This window comes from Macaca thibetana, chromosome 10 (assembly GCF_024542745.1).
Source record: "Macaca thibetana thibetana isolate TM-01 chromosome 10, ASM2454274v1, whole genome shotgun sequence".
Lineage (NCBI taxonomy): Eukaryota > Metazoa > Chordata > Mammalia > Primates > Cercopithecidae > Macaca > Macaca thibetana.
The window spans coordinates 19,496,298-19,512,077 of NC_065587.1; the positions used below are offsets into that span (position 1 = coordinate 19,496,298).

General features: G+C 49.3%; 1 pseudogene across 1 annotated transcript; it reads right to left on the reverse strand.

The window, feature by feature from the left end:
* Positions 1 to 11,348: 11,348 nt before the first annotated feature.
* LOC126963944 (uncharacterized) lies at positions 11,349 to 15,429 on the reverse strand (annotated as a pseudogene). The gene has a single exon (XR_007729260.1). The product of XR_007729260.1 is annotated as an uncharacterized LOC126963944 (transcript).
* Positions 15,430 to 15,780: the final 351 nt, after the last annotated feature.

Below are 15,780 nucleotides of genomic sequence, written 5' to 3' on the forward strand. Positions count from 1 at the left end.
GGTGGAGGCAGGCAGATCACCTGAGCTTAGGAGTTGGAGACCAGCCTGGCCAACATGGTGAAACCCTGTGTCTATTAAAAATACAAAAATTAACCAGGCGTGGTAGTGCACACCTGTAGTCCCAGCTACTCAGGAGGCTGAGGAGGGAGGATTGCTTGAATCCCAGAGGCAGAGAATGCTGTGAGCTGAGATTGCGCCACGACATTCCAGCCTGGTTGGCACAGCAAGACCCTGTCTCAAAAAATAATAAAAATAAAAATAGCTGGGCATAGTGGTTCACGCCTGTAATCCCAGCACTTTGGCAGGCTGAGGTGGGTGGATCACCTGAGGAGTTCGAGACCAGCCTGTCCAACCAGTGAAATCCCATCTCTACTAAAAATACAAAAATAACTGGGGGTGGTGGCAGGCACCTGTAATCCCAGCTACTTGGGAGGCTGAGACAGGAGAATCACTTGAACCTGGGAGGCGGAGGATGAAGTGAGCCGAGATAGCATCACTGCACTGCAGCCTGGGCAACAGAGTGAGACTCCATCTCGAAAAAGAAAAACAAATTAGCTGGAAATGGTGGCATGCGCCTGTAGTCCCAGTTACTCAGGAGGCTGAGGCAGGAGAATTGCTTGAACCCGGGAAGCAGAGGTTACAGGGAGCTGAGATCGTGCCACTGCACTCCAGCCTGGGTGAAAGAGCGAGACTCTGTCTCAAAAAATAAAAAATAAAATATAAAAATGTTAAATAAAATAAAAAATAAATAATAAAAGTGTGTGGCACCTACTCTCACTCTCACTTGCTTCTGTTTTCACCATGTGACTTGCCTGATCCCCCTTTGCCTTATTCTTCACCAGAAACTGGGCAGATGCTAGCACCATGCTTCTAGAGGGCCTGCATAACTATGAGTCAATTAAACCTCTTTTCTTTTTCTTTTTTTTTTCTTTGAGATGGAGTCTCAATCTGTCACCCAGCCTGGAGTACAATGATGTGATCTTGGCTCACTGCAGCCTCCACCTCCCAGGTTCAAGTGATTCTCCTGCCTCAACCTCCCAAGTAGCTGGGACTACAGGTGCTCACCACCATGCCCAGTTAATTTTTTGTATTTTTAGTAGAGAAGGGGTTTCACCATGTTGGCCAGGCTGGTCTTGAACTCCTGACCTCAGGTGATCCACCCACTTCGGCCTCTCAAAATGCTGGGATTACAGGCATGAGCCACTGTGCCCAGCCTCTTTTTTTCTTTTTTTGAGACAGAGTTCTGCTTTTGTCACCCTGGCTGGAGTATAATTTTGGCTCACTTCAACCTCCGACTCCTGGATTCAAGCAATTTTCCTGCCTCAGCCTCCCGAGTAGCTGGTATTGCAGGCACGCGTCACCTCGCCCAGCTAATTTTTGTAATTTTAGTAGAGATGGGGTTTCACCATTTTGGCCAGGCTGGTCTTGAACTCCTGACCTCAGGTGATCCTCCAGCCTCAGCCTCCCAAAGTGCTGGGATTACAGATGTGAGCCACCAAGTCTGGCCTAAACCTTTTTTCTTTATAAATTACCCAGTGCCTGGTATTTCTTTGTAGCAATGCATGAACAACCTAATGTAGTCATCCTTGCCTACATCTTGTAGTCTCTCTATTTAGGTCACTTCAGTTCAACAAACATGAAATATATTGAGTACCTACAGGCTCTGTGTCCTGTGTTGAGCGCTGGAGAACAGAAGTGACCTAGGGGCCACTCTGGCTTCTCACAGTCCGATTATGCTGACACAACGTGCTCAAAGGAAACTGGTTGTTGAATCAAACGTCACTCAGGAATCTCATCTAAAAGCTTAACTCACGCAAGCACTATAACCTTTCTTTTTCCTTTTCTTTTTCTTTTTCTTTTTTTTTTTTTGAGACTGAGTCTCACTTTGTCACCCAGGCTGGAGTGCAGTGGTGTGATCTTGGCTCACTGCAAGCTCCGCCTCCTGGGTTCACACCATTCTCCTGCCTCAGCCTCCCGAGTAGCTAGAATTACAGGTGCTCGGCACCACGCCCGGCTAATTTTTGTATTTTTAGTAGAGACAGGGTTTCACCATGTTGGCCAGGCTGGTTTCAAACTCCTGACCTCAAGTGATCCACCCACTTCGGCCTCCTAAAGTGCTGGGATTACAGGTGTGAGTCACCATGCCCAGCTAAGCACCATAACCTTTCTTCATGCAAGCAACCCTTATAATTGAACATTTAGATGGTTTCCAGTTTTCATTATTAAAAACACTGCTCTGGCAAATCTACATCTTGGAGCACAGCTGTACTTATCAGATTCCTACAAATGAAATTACTGTGTCAAAGGGCAAGTGTATTTCCAAGGCTTTTTTTTTTTTTGAGATGAAGTCTCGCTCTGCCGCCCAGGTTGGAGTGCAGTGGCGCGATCTCGGCTCACTGCAAGCTCCGCCTCCCAGGTTCATGCCATTCTCCCACCTCAGCCTCCTGAGCAGCTGGGATTACAGGTGCCCACCACGCCCGGCTAATTTTTTGTATTTTCGGTAGAGATGGGGTTTCACCGTGTTAGCCAGGATGGTCTCAATCTCCTGACTTCGTGATCCACCCGCCTCAGCCTCCCAAAGTGCTGGGATTACAGGCGTGAGCCACCGCGCCTGGCCCCAAGTCTCTTAAAACATATATTCAAATCACTTTCTAGAAAATTGTACTAATTGGCCGGGCGCGGTGGCTCAAGCCTGTAATCCCAGCACTTTGGGAGGCCGAGACGGGCGGATCATGAGGTCAGGAGATCGAGACCATCCTGGCTAATACGGTAAAACCCCGTCTCTACTAAAAAATACAAAAAACTAGCCGGGCGAAGTGGCGGGTGCCTGTAGTCCCAGCTACTCAGGAGGCTGAGGCAGGAGAATGGCGTGAACCCGAGAGGAGGAGCTTGCAGTGAGCTGAGATCCGGCCACTGCACTCCAGCCTGGGTGACAGAGCAAGACTCCGTCTCAAAAAAAAAAAAAAAAAAAAAGAAAATTGTACTAATTCAGCCTCCCAGCAGCAGTGTATGAAAACACTAGGTCCTTCCCATGTTAGGTTAACTCTAAAGGTGGTTAGTGAAACATCTGACAATTTGAGAGCTAAAAATGATTTTTTCATTTATTCATTCAAGAAGTATTTATGAGTGTCTTCTTTGTGCCATGCACTGTGCTGGGCAATGGAAATGCTATGGGGACAAGATATTTGGGGTTCCTGTCATCAGAGCCTCTGTCTAATGAAAAAGAAGGCAATTTAAGACGTAACTATTGGCCAGGCATGGTGGCTCACACCTGTAATCCCAGCACTTTGAGAGGCTGAGACAGGCAGATCACTTGAGGTAAGTAGTTCGAGACCAACATGATGAAACCCTGTCTCTACTAAAAATACAAAATTAGCCAGGCATGGTAGCACGGGCCTGTAGTCCCAGCTCCTTGGGAGGCTGAGGCATGAGATTCGCTTGAACCCCTCTGTGAGGTGGAGGTTACAATGAACCGAGATTGCACTACTGCACTCCAACCTGGGTAACAGAGTGAGACTCCATCTCCAAAAAAAAAAAAAAAAAAAAAGAGGTAACTATTACTTTGAGGAATATAACAATGTAAGAACGGACTAATACAGTCATCCTTGCTCAGCTCTTGGAGTCTCTCCATTCAGGTCACATCAGTTAAACAAAGATGAAATGTACTAAGTACCTACAGTGTGGGGCTCTGTGTCCTATGCCAAGGGCTGGAGAGCAGGAGTGACCTAGGGATCACTTGTGAAGGGCAAAAGGTAATAGGGTACTATTGGAAAAGTGACAAAATAACTTAGCTACTTAGGGTATCTGGGACAGCATCTCTCTGGAAGAGCATTTAAGCAGGGATTAGGCAGGACGAAGTGGCTCACGCCTGTAATCCCAACACTTGAGGCCAAGGCGGGTGGATCACTTGAGATCAGGAGTTTGAGACCAGCATGGCCAATATGGTGAAACCTCGTCTCTACTAAATGTACAAAAATCAGCTGGATGTGGTGGTGGATGCCTGTAGTCCCAGCTACTTTGAGACTCTGTCTCAAAAAATAATAATAATATAAAAAAGGAATCAATTAGCAAATTATAGGCCACTTGTGTTTCCTCTTTTGTGCGTTGTCCTCATGTGTCCTTTGCTCATTTTTTTCTTATTTTTGTTTTTGAGGTGGAGTCTTGCTCTGTCGCCCAGGCTGGAGTGCAGTGGCACCATCTTGACTCACTGCAAGCTCCGCCTCCCGGGTTCATGCCATTCTCCTGCCTCAGTCTCCCGAGTAGCTGGGACTACAGGTGCCCGCCACCACGCCTGGCTAATTTTGTTTTTGTATTTTTAGTAGAGACGGGGTTTCACCGTGTTAACCAGGATGGTTTTGATCTTCTGACCTTGTAATCCGTCCGCTTCCGCCTCCCAAAGTGCTGTGATTACAGGCGTGAGCCACCGTGCCTGGCCTCATTTTTTCTTTTAAAGTGTTCTTTTTCTTAATTGAGGTAAAATTCACATAACGACAACATCACTCTTTTAAAGCATACAGTTCAGTGGCATGTAGTGTATTTACAGTGTTGTGCAGTGAGGAGTTCCTTTATCAGATTGACTACATTGTTTTGAAAAATTTCAAATTCACAAAATGCTTAGAAATGTTTAATTAGGCCGGGCGTGGTGGCTCATACCTGTAATCTCAACACTTTGGGAAGCCAAGGCGGGCAGATCACGAGGTCAAGAGATCGAGACCATCCAGGCCAACATGGTGAAACCCCGTCTCTACTAAAAATACAAAAATTAGCAGGACGTGGTGGCACATGCCTGTAGTCCCAGATACTCGGGAGGCTGAGGCAGGAGAATCACTTGAACCCAGGAGGCAGAGGTTGCAGTGAGCTGAGATCGCTATGATCTCAAGTCTCACTAAGTCGCCCAGGCTAGAGTGCAGTGGTGCAACCTCAGCTCACTGCAACCTCCACCTCCTGGGTTCAAGAGATTCTCCTGCCTCAGCCTCCCGAGTACCTGAGATTACTGGTGCCTGGCACCATTCTCAGCTATTTTTTGTATTTTTAGTACAGATGGGGTTTCACCATGTTGGCCAGGCTGGTCTCAAACTCGACTTCAGGTGATCCACCTGCCTCGGCCTCCCAAAGTGCTGGGATTACAGACGTGACCCACCACACCTGGCCTTGGCCAGTCTTTCCTTTTCTCTCTCTCCCTCTCTTTCTCACTCTTTCTTTCTTTTTTTTTTTTTTTTTTTTTTTGAGACGGAGTCTTGCTTTGTCACCCAGGCTAGAGTGCAGTGGCCGGATCTCAGCTCACTGCAAGCTCCGCCTCCCAGGTTCACGCCATTCTCCTGGCTCAGCCTCCCGTGTAGCTGGGACTACAGGAGCCCGCCACCTCGCCCGGCTAGTTTTTTGTATGTTTTAGTAGAGACGGGGTTTCACCATGTTAGCCAGGATGGTCTCGATCTCCTGACCTCGTGATCCGCCCGTCTCGGCCTCCCAAAGTGCTGGGATTACAGGCTTGAGCCACTGCGCCCGGCCTCACTCTTTCTTTCTTAGCTGTACATTGCAGAACAGGGCTAACTCCTAGACAATAGTCAGTCCGAATCTTTCTGTTTCTTTTTCTTATTGCTTTGTAATATCTTTTTGTATTTCTCTATTTCATCAATCATTTCTTCCTAGACTGTAAATTGTCTTTCGACCTTGCCTAACATTTGCCATAAAGAAGCTTTGTCAATTTTTAGTCATTCTTTGAGGATTTTAAACGTCGACTACTAAATAAACCAGGAATAGAACAAACATGGGTGAGCTACAAAGCATAACAAAGTCTTACACAGTCTTTATCATTATGGTCCCTGGTCTCTTGCAAATGTGCTTCAAATCCCAGCTTGGGGCCCGGCCACTGCACTCCAGCCTGGGTGACAGAGCAAGACTCCGTCTCAAAAAAAAAAAAAAAAAAAAAAAATTCCCAGCTTGGGCTCTTTCTGTCTGATCATATGCATTTTTTTTTTTTTTTTTTAAAGAGATGGGGATCTAGCTCTGTTGCCCAGGCTGGCACGATCATAGCTCACTGCAATGTTAAAATCCTACTCTCATTTTTTTTTTTTTTTTTTTTTTGAGACGGAGTCTCATGCTGTCGCCCAGGTTGGAGTGCAGTGGGGCAATCTCGGCTCACTGCAAGCTCCGCCTCCTGGGTTCACGCCATTCTCCTGCCTCAGCCTCCTGAGTAGCTGGGACTACAGGCGCCTGCCACTGCGCCCGGCTAATTTTTTGTATTTTTAGTAGAGACGGGGTTTCACTGTGGTCTCCATCTCCTGACCTTGTGATCCGCCCGCCTCGGCCTCCCAAAGTGCTGGGATTACAGGTGTGAACCACCGCGCCCGGCCAAAATCCTACTCTCAAGTGATCCTCCTGCCTCAGCCTCCCGAGTAGCTGGGATTATAGGTCAAGTTGCTGTGCCTGACTGTAGGGAAATTTCTTCATCTCACCAGGCTCCAGTCTTTCAGTCTATAAAGTGGGGATAACAGGGCTAGATGCAATGGCTGACACCTGTAATCCCAGCACTTTGGGAGGCTGAGGCAGGCAGATCACCTAAGATCGGGAGTTCGAGACCAGTCTGACCAACATGGAGAAACCCCATCTCTACCAGAAATACAAAATTAGCCAGGCGTGGTGGCGCATGCCTGTAATCCCAGCCACTCATGAGGCTGAGTCAGGAGAATTGCTTGAACCTGGAAGACGGAGGTTGCAGTGAGCCAAGATTTTGCCATGGCCAGCCTGGGCAACAAGAGCAAAACTCTGTCTCCAAAAAAGAAAAAGTGAGAATAACAGAATTTGCTTACAGGAATTTGGGGAAATGTGTAGTTCTGGCCTTGACTGAAGACCTCTACCTTTCTCTGCAGTAGGTTCATAAATCAAATCAGAGCAGACAATTGGTGTCTTTAAAAAACTGTATTTATCAAGGTCTCTTCTAACTAAGGGTTCAAGGCAGAAATGAAGATTTATTGGGTATTGGCCAGGCGCAGTGGCTCATGCTTGTAATCCCAACATTTTGGGAGGCCGAGGCGGGTGGATGACTTGAGGTCAGGAGCTCAAGACTGGCCTCGTTAACATGGCGAAACCTTGTCTCTAGCTAAAAATTAAAAAAAAAAAAAAAAAAAAAAAAAATTAGCCAGACGGGGTAGCATGCACCTGTAATCCCAGCTACTCAGGAGGCTGAGACACCAGAATTGCTTCAACCCAGGAGGCAGAGGTTGCAGTGAGCCAAGATGGCACCACTGCACTCCAGCCTGAGCAACACAGCAAGACTCTATCTCAACAAACAAACAAACAAAAAGATTTATTGGAGTATTTAGGTGCCAAGTAAGGCACACTGGATCATGTCCATAGTTAACTTGTGGAAACAGTTCGGCTTGCGCATTATCTCAATTTTGTGCGTAGTAATTGTGCTAAAGGAATAGTTTTGTGGTCTCTAAACCGAAATGCCTGACCGCCAAGTGTCCACAGCGCGCCTCCATCAGGAAGACCTTCAGGCACTTCTGGACATTACCTCTTTCTCTGTAACATGTAGCTGATTTTCTTCAGTTAGACAGTCGGCTTTCACGTGTGTGTGTGTGTGTGACCATGTTTCCTGCCCCCATGTCACCAGCAATACCTTGACTCTCTCTCCTTCAGGTAATCAGGCACAAAAAAGAAAATCCTGGGGGGTGGGTGTGGTGGTTCACGCCTGTAATCCTAGCACTTTGGGAGGCTGAGGCAGGGGGATCACCTGAGGTCAAGAGTTCCAGACCAGCCTGGCCAACATGGTGAAATACTCTACTAAATATACAAAAATTAGCCGGGCATGGTAGCCCACGCCTGTAATCCCAGCTACTCTGGAGGCTGAGGCAGGAGAATTGCTTGAACATGGGAGGCAGAGGTTGCAGTGAGCTGAGATCGCACCACTGCACTCCAGCCTGGGCAACGAGAACTAAACTCTGTTTCAAAACAAAAACAAAAACAAAAACAATCCTCCCAGGTTAAAGTATAGAAATACAAACAATTACATATGAGGACTTTTTTTTTCCTTTTTGTGCCTGATTAATGAAAACAGTGTTAAGTCTCTGCTACTGACGCAGAGGCAGGAAACATGGCCGATTATAAACCGTGGCCCACTGGGTCCCTGTCGGGCCCTGAAGACCACGGCACAGAGGGGCTGAGATAACTTGGATGGAGCGGGGAGGCAGGAACTGCTGAGCCTTTGCCTCCTGCAAGATCCTTGTGTAGCTGAAGGAGCTAGGCCTCCGTGTCAGGTGGAGGATTTGCCCACTTCTCCCAGTCATGAAGGAAACCCAATTGCTGAGAAAGAAAAGAGGTCCAAGGTGCTGGGGAAAGAACCTGGCTGTTGGAATCAGGGAGACCTGCGCTCAGTTTGGACCACACCCTTCACGAGTGCAGGCTTGGATGAACCCCCTAACTTTCCAGTTGGCTCACCTACAAACAGGGGGCAATGGCTGGGTATAGTGGCTCACATCTGTAATTCCAGCCCTGTGGGAGGCTGAGGCATGAGGATTGCTTGAGGCCAGGAGTTTGAAACCAGCCTGGGCAACACAGTGAGACTCTATCTCTACAAACATTTGTTTTTTTTGTTTTGTTTTTTTGTTTTTTTTTGAGACGGAGTCTCGCTCTGTTGCCCGGGCTGGAGTGCAGTGGCCGGACCTCAGTTCACTGCAAGCTCCGCCTCCCGGGTTCCCGCCATTCTCCTGCCTCAGCCTCCCGAGTAGCTGGGACCACAGGCGCCCGCCACCTCGCCCGGCTAGTTTTTTTGTATTTTTAGTAGAGACGGGGTTTCACCGTGTTAGCCAGGATGGTCTCGATCTCCTGACCTCGTGATCTGCCCGTCTCGGCCTCCCAAAGTGCTGGGATTACAGGCTTGAGCCACCGCGCCCGGCCTCTACATACATTTGTAAAAATGTTCTGGGCATGGTGGCATACCGCGGAGTCCCGGCTACTCCAGAGGTGGAGGCAGGAGGATTACTTGAGTCCAAGGCATTCCAGACTGCAGTGAGCTATGGTGACAGTACATGCCAACCCTAGTGACAGAGACCCTGTCTCTGAAAAAAAAAAAAAGACAGGGGCAATGATCCTACCCTCAGAGAAAGGCTGTGGGGGTTAAATGAACCTCTGGCACTGTTCTCCCAAAGCCAAACTATCAGCAAGGGCAGACCTTGAACTTGAATTTGTGTCTGTCTGGCTCCAAACCAACTCCGTTCATGCTTGAAGTATCATGATTGTTCAAGGAATGGTCTTGTTGCTTTTGTTATTAAGAAGCCCAACAGCCCAACATTGAAGAGAGCAAAGGAAGTGTGTTGGCTTCACATGCATTCTAAGCAAGACTGATAAAGGCTAAAGGCAAGTGGGGCAGAAACTGGGGTGCCTCATTCCTGTGTTTCCCTCCATCGCCTCCTCCCATCAGGTCCTCAATAAAGCCTGGCAGCCTGGATTTGTGCTGAAAGCCCTTGGAGCACGCAGAGGTACCCACATAGCCCTGCTATTCAGCATGCTTTGGGCCTTCCTCTCCCTTCCCTATCTGTTCTTTCCTCAGTTTCCACAGCAGGAAAATGAGAATCATCAGAGTAAGTGCCTCATAGTGTTGTGAGGATTCCAGAGGGTAAACCAAGGAGTGGTCTCAGCACCATGGCTGGCACAGTTAGTGCTTAACAAATTTGTTATTGTTATTATTATTATTTTGAGACAGAGTCTCACTCTGTTGCCCGGGCTGGAGTGCAGTGGCATGATCTCCTCTCACTGCAACCTCTGCCTCCTGGGTTCAAGAGATTCTCCTGCCTCAGTCTCCCGAGTAGCTGGGATTACAGGTGTGTGCCACCACGCCTGGCTAATTTTTGTATTTTTAGTAAACACAGGGTTTCACCATGTTGGTCAGACTGGTCTCGAACTCCTGACCTTGTGATCCACCCACCTCAGCCTTCCAAAGTGCCAGGATTACAGGCGTGAGCCACTGCGCCCTATTATTATTATTATTTGTTGTTGTTTTTGAGATGGAGTCTTGCTCTTGTTGCCCAGGCTGGAGTACAGTAGCATGATCTCAGGTCACTGCAACGTCTGCCTCCAGGGTTCAAGCGATTCTCCTGCCTCAGCCTCCTGAGTAGCTGGGATTATAGGCACGTGCTACCACGCCCAGCTAATTTTTTGTATTTTTAGTGGAGACGGAGTTTCGTCATATTGGCCAGGATGGTCTCTGACCTCAGGTGATCCACCCGCCTCAGCTCTCAAAGTGCAGGGATTACAGGTGTGAGCCACCTGGCCAAATTTGTTATTATTATTAATGCCCTGTCCCTGCCCTTGGGGAACTGCAAAACGTGTTGGGAAAAAGAATACTTTTTTGCCAGATGTGGTGGCTCAAGCACTTTGGGAGGCCGAGGTGGGTGGATCACTTGAGGTCAGGAGTTTGAGGCCAGCCTGACTAACATAGTGAAACCCTGTCTCTACTAAAATATACAAAATTAGCTGGGCTTGGTGGTGTATGCCTGTAATACCAGCTACTTGGGAGGCTGAGGCAGGAGAATCGCTTGAATCTGGGAGGCAGAGGTTGCAGTGAGCCGAGATCGTGCCACTGCACTCCAGCCTGGGCAACAGGAGCAAAACTCCGTATCAAAAAACAAAAAAACAGGCGGATCACAAGGTCAGGAGATCGAGACCATCCTGGCTAACACGGTGAAACCCCGTCTCTACTAAAAAATACAAAAAACTAGCCGGGCGAGGTGGCGGGCGCCTGTAGTCCCAGCTACTCCGAAGGCTGAGGCAGGAGAATGGCGTGAACCCGGGAGGCGGAGCTTGCAGTGAGCTGAAATCCGGCCACTGCACTCCAGCCTGGGTGACAGAGCGAGACTCCGTCTCAAAAAAAAAAAAAAAAAAACAAACAAAATCTTTTTAATGACATAATTTTATAAAGCAGTGTGTAAAATAAGACCCAATAATTAAAAAACAAAAAAACGGCCGGGCGCGGTGGCTCAAGCCTGTAATCCCAGCACTTTGGGAGGCCGAGACGGGCGGATCACGAGGTCAGGAGATCGAGACCATCCTGGCTAACACGATGAAACCCCGTCTCTACTAAAAGATACAAAAAACTAGCCGGGCGAGGTGGCGGGCGCCTGTAGTCCCAGCTACTCCGGAGGCTGAGGCAGGAGAATGGCGTGAACCCGAGAGGCGGAGCTTGCAGTGAGCTGAGATCCGGCCACTGCACTCCAGCCTGGGCGACAGAGCGAGACTCCGTCTCAAAAAACAAAACAAAACAAAACAAAAAAACAAAAAAAACAGCAAAAAAACCCCAGAAATACACATATGTAGAAAAAGACCAGAAGGAAATGTTGGCAGCACTTGACTCTTGGTGGTGAAATTACAGATCTTTATTTAATTTTTCTTCTTTGTGCTTTTGTGTATTTTCTACATTTTCCACAATGCACATAGCACTTTTACAATCAGGGAAAAACAATAACAACAAAAAAATGCAATGTAAATCCTGAGAGGAGCTATCACCTGCATTTGGGCTCTTGGGGGGATGGTCCAGGGGAAGTGGATTTAGCACAGCCTGGAAGATTGGGAGAATGTGAACTAGGGAGGGGAGCCAGGTGAAGCCTTTTTGTTCCTTGGTTTTTGTCTGTCTCCTCTAGACTATGGGTTCCTTGAGGGCAGGATCTGTGGTCTGGCTTGTTCACTGCTGTATCCCTAGCATCTTACAAAACAAAAGCCTGGTGCTTAGTAGGTAATCAATAAATACAAATCTAGTGAATGAATACATGACCTTGACAGCTCTGCTTAGCCTAGGAGACAAGGATGTTCTCAGTTCGCTGTCCAGCTGGTCTGCTGCCAAAACTGAGGTGCACAGTTTCCATGGCAACAGAAGAGGGCCCGACAGGCCAGCAGCAGGAGGCAGATGCAGGGATTGTGAGCTCTGCATGTTTTCAAGGTGTGGCCTAGAAATCGGGAACATGGCAGTAGGTTCTTTCAACAGATGTTGAGAGAAAAAAAGCTTCATAAATACGGCTCAGTTGTTCACCAGGCAGGTTTGTCAAGTCAATCAATGAAAAACTCGGGCAAGTAGTCGAGGTCTTTAAAGGTGACATGGGAGGCTCTTAGTGTTTGAAAGGCTAGGAACTCAGGAAAGTTTGGTTTTAGTCTAAACTCTGACTAAGGGTGTGACCTTGGGCAAATTACTTAACCTCTCTGGGCCTCATTCATAAAATGAGGTTTGACCAGCACTAAAATTATTTATAAAAAGACATGTGTGGTAGGAATGTAAAATGGTGGAGTCACTGTGGAAGAGTCTGGTGGTTCCTCAGTAAGTTATACATAGGATTACCCAGCAATTCCACTCCTAGGTATACACCCAAGAGAACTGAAGATAGGCACTCAAATAAATACTTGTGCACAAATGTTCATAGTTGCACTATCCATAATAACTAAAAGGCATCAATGGATGAATGGATAAAGGCAGTATATCCATACAATGGTGTATCATTCAGCCAGTCATAAAAAGGAATGAAGTATTTATACATAATACAACATGAATGAACCTTGAAAACATTACGTTAACTGAAAGAAGCCAGACCCAAAAGGTCACATACAGTATTGTATAATTCCATCTAAATAAAATATCCAGGCGGGGCATGGTGGCTTATGTGTATAATCCCAGCACTTTGGGAGGCTGAGGTAGGCAAATCACCTGAGGTCAGGAGTTCAAGACTAGTCTGGCCAACATGGCAAAACCCCGTCGCTACTGAAAATACAAAAATTAGCTGGGCATGGTGGCGTGAGTCTGTAATCCCAGCTACCTGGGAGACTGAGGCAGGAGAATCGCTTGAACCCAGGAGGCAGAGGTTGTAGCGAGCCGAGATTGCACCACTGCACTCCAGCCTGGGTGACCGAGTGAGACTTTGTCTCAAAAAGATAAAAAATAAATAAATAAAATATCCAGAATAGGTAAATCCATAGAGACAGAATGCATATTGGTGGTTGCCAGGGGATGGAGGGAGAAGGGAATGGAAAGTGACTTATTAATGTGTATGGAGTTTTCTTTTGGGATGATAAAAATGTTTTGCAACTCGACACAGGTGCTGGTTGCACAACATTGTAAATCTACTAGGTGCTAGTCAATTATACACTTTAAAATTGTTAATTTTATGTCATGTAAATGTTACATCAAAAAAAAAGACATGTTCTGCAAGCATGCCTTTTCGCCTGAAGTTACATAATGGATTCCTGGGAGCCTGAGAGATGGGCAAGACTGAGCGTAATGGATGAAGTGGAGAGGTTACTCCCACCCCCACAATCACACTGCCAAGGTGACATTTGGATAAAAGCTCCCAGGTGGGATCAGAACGGCATCTGGACTGTCTCTGGCCACTTCCCCAAGGTAGGATCCCGGGCCACCCTGGCTCCTTGACCCTCAAGCTGCCTATCTGCAAAACAGGGCTGATGCATGTTCCCTGTTTTCCTTAGAGGACCATGGATGAGGGTCCTGAGAGCACCCTATGAACCCACCTTCACAGGGTGAACCCGTTGGATGGGGCCAGTCATGGCACCCTGTTTTCTAAGTATAGCAGGCAGAGAGTCAGTTCCTGGTTCAAGTGGAGCCATGGAAGGGTGACAGGTTTCAGAAGCCACTGGTGAGAAAGGGGTAGTTTTAGCAGTTTGAATCCTGGCTCCATCACTATCTGTGTGGCCTTGGGCAGGTTACTCCTTACCCAGTTCCAATGGTAGAATGGGAATATCTACACCTACTATGGAGAGACGATGTGTGTATACACTGGACACTCAGAGCAAACCCTTCTTTATCTCTCTCTCTCTCTTTTTTTTTTTTTTTTTTTAAGACAGTTTCACTCTTGTTGCCCAGGCTGGAGTGCAATGGCGCGATCTCGGCTCGCCGCAACCTCCGCCTCCCGGGTTCAAGTGATTCTCCTGACTCAACCTTCCGAGTAACTAGGATTATAGGCATGTGCCACCACGCCCGGCTGATTTTTTGTTTTTAGTAGAGACGGGGTTTCTCCATCTTGGTCAGACTGGTCTCGAACTCCCGACCTAAGGTGCTCCGCCCACCTCAGCCTCCCAAAGTGCTGGGATTACAGGCGTGAGCCGCCGCGCCCGGACCCTTTCCCAGCAGCTCTCTCAAAAATAAAACGTGCCAGTTCCCAAAATCCGCCCAATAAAGCTGTGGCTCAGAGGAGTCACTAGCCCAAGGTGACAGTGAGTCTGGGCTTAGGACACAGAACTCCTGGCTTCATGTCCAGGGAACTTTCTTCAAGCCTCTAAGGCTCATTCATTCTCTCCAACAGAGTTTGGCATATACTGTGCCCTAGAGCGGAGGTGTGCAAGACAGGTGCTGCTGTCCCCGTGTACAGGTTAAGTAACAGTCAGTTTAACTGAATCTCAGGGAGGCCAAGTGAGTAAGCACTGGGACACAAAACCAGAAGGTAGATGTCTCGATTTTGAACTCGGATCAAACGCCAGGGCAACGCCCGGAAGCCTCAGGGCGCGCGTGGCTGGGCGCGAGCTCGGCGCGTAGCGGTGGGAATCCCGAGCGGAGTTGGAAGCCGGGCCCGTTCATTTGCATGCTAATACCCAGAATGCTTTTCCCCCGCACACCGCTTCTCTTAATGGAAGCGCTCAGTTTGGAACCGTGGAAAGTTTGGAACACATACTTCGCTCCCTCTTTGCAACTGTGGGAACTTCCCGCCCGCACACGCGGCGCCTGCTGCCTGGGGCTCTGCGCCAGGCGGCCGCCAGCGCTTCCTGGGAAGGCAAACCTTGGTGTACAACTCTAGCGCGGTAGCATCCCCGGGCGGGCCGGGGACAAAGCGCCGAGGCCTGGCGGCAGGGCCCATAACCAGAACACCCGGCGTCTCACAGGGCTGCGGGCGCTGGGGATGCTCCCGGCTTGGAGAGGCCCGAGAGTGTCCCCGACTCCTCCGGCACCCCCACTTCCCCGAGAACTGCTGGGGCTTCCGGGGGTCCCTGCCCCGTCCATCGCCCTCATATTGTCGCCTCCCGGAGCTGGTGACTTCACGCTCCCCGGGGACAAAGCTCGGCGTGCTGGGTTTGGGGGAGAAGCTGGACGCTGGCCTCATCTCCCCAGCTCTTCCGGGCGCGTAGCCCATCAGTTCGGTCCATGTACCGGGTGCAGAAGGAGCTCCGGAGGTTCGGCCTGTCTCCGGCCAGGACCCCGGGCCCTCTCTGGTGTTTGAAGCAGGGAGGCGGTCGCAGGCGACTTCTGGGGATTTCGCGCATGAAAGCGGGGCTCCGAAGGGTGGACGACGCCCGCTCGACCTGCGAGTGCGCATCGCAGGCTGGGGGGCCCGGATCCGCACCCCTCAGTTCCTGCCCCCCCAACCCTGCTAGCCGCCACTCTAAGCGGGCAGGGGAGGGGCAGTGGGAGCTGGTTTGCTGGCTCGGCGCTTCGTTTGCATTGGTCCGGGGGGGCTGAGACTGCAGCCCCCGGCCCCGCGGGCGGGGTGGGGAGGAGGGGGCCGGACGGGGGCTCAGGCTGCTCTAGCATTGGCGGATCTGGGGAATGGGGAGGGGGGGCAGGAAGCGGGGGGAGCAGAGCTGCGGGGGGGGGGTGTATAAATAGGGAAGGGGGGATGTGCATCCTCGGCTTGGTGAGGGGGGGGGCGCTCGGCACAAAGAAAGTGGAAAGTTTGCAGCGCGAGGCGGCCCGGACTAGGCATCCGGGCGCGCACGTGCAAGGCCGGGGGCGCCAGGGGCCCCCCACTCTGAGCTCGCCGTTTCTTTTTTTTCTGCAAGCGAGAGGGGGGGGTG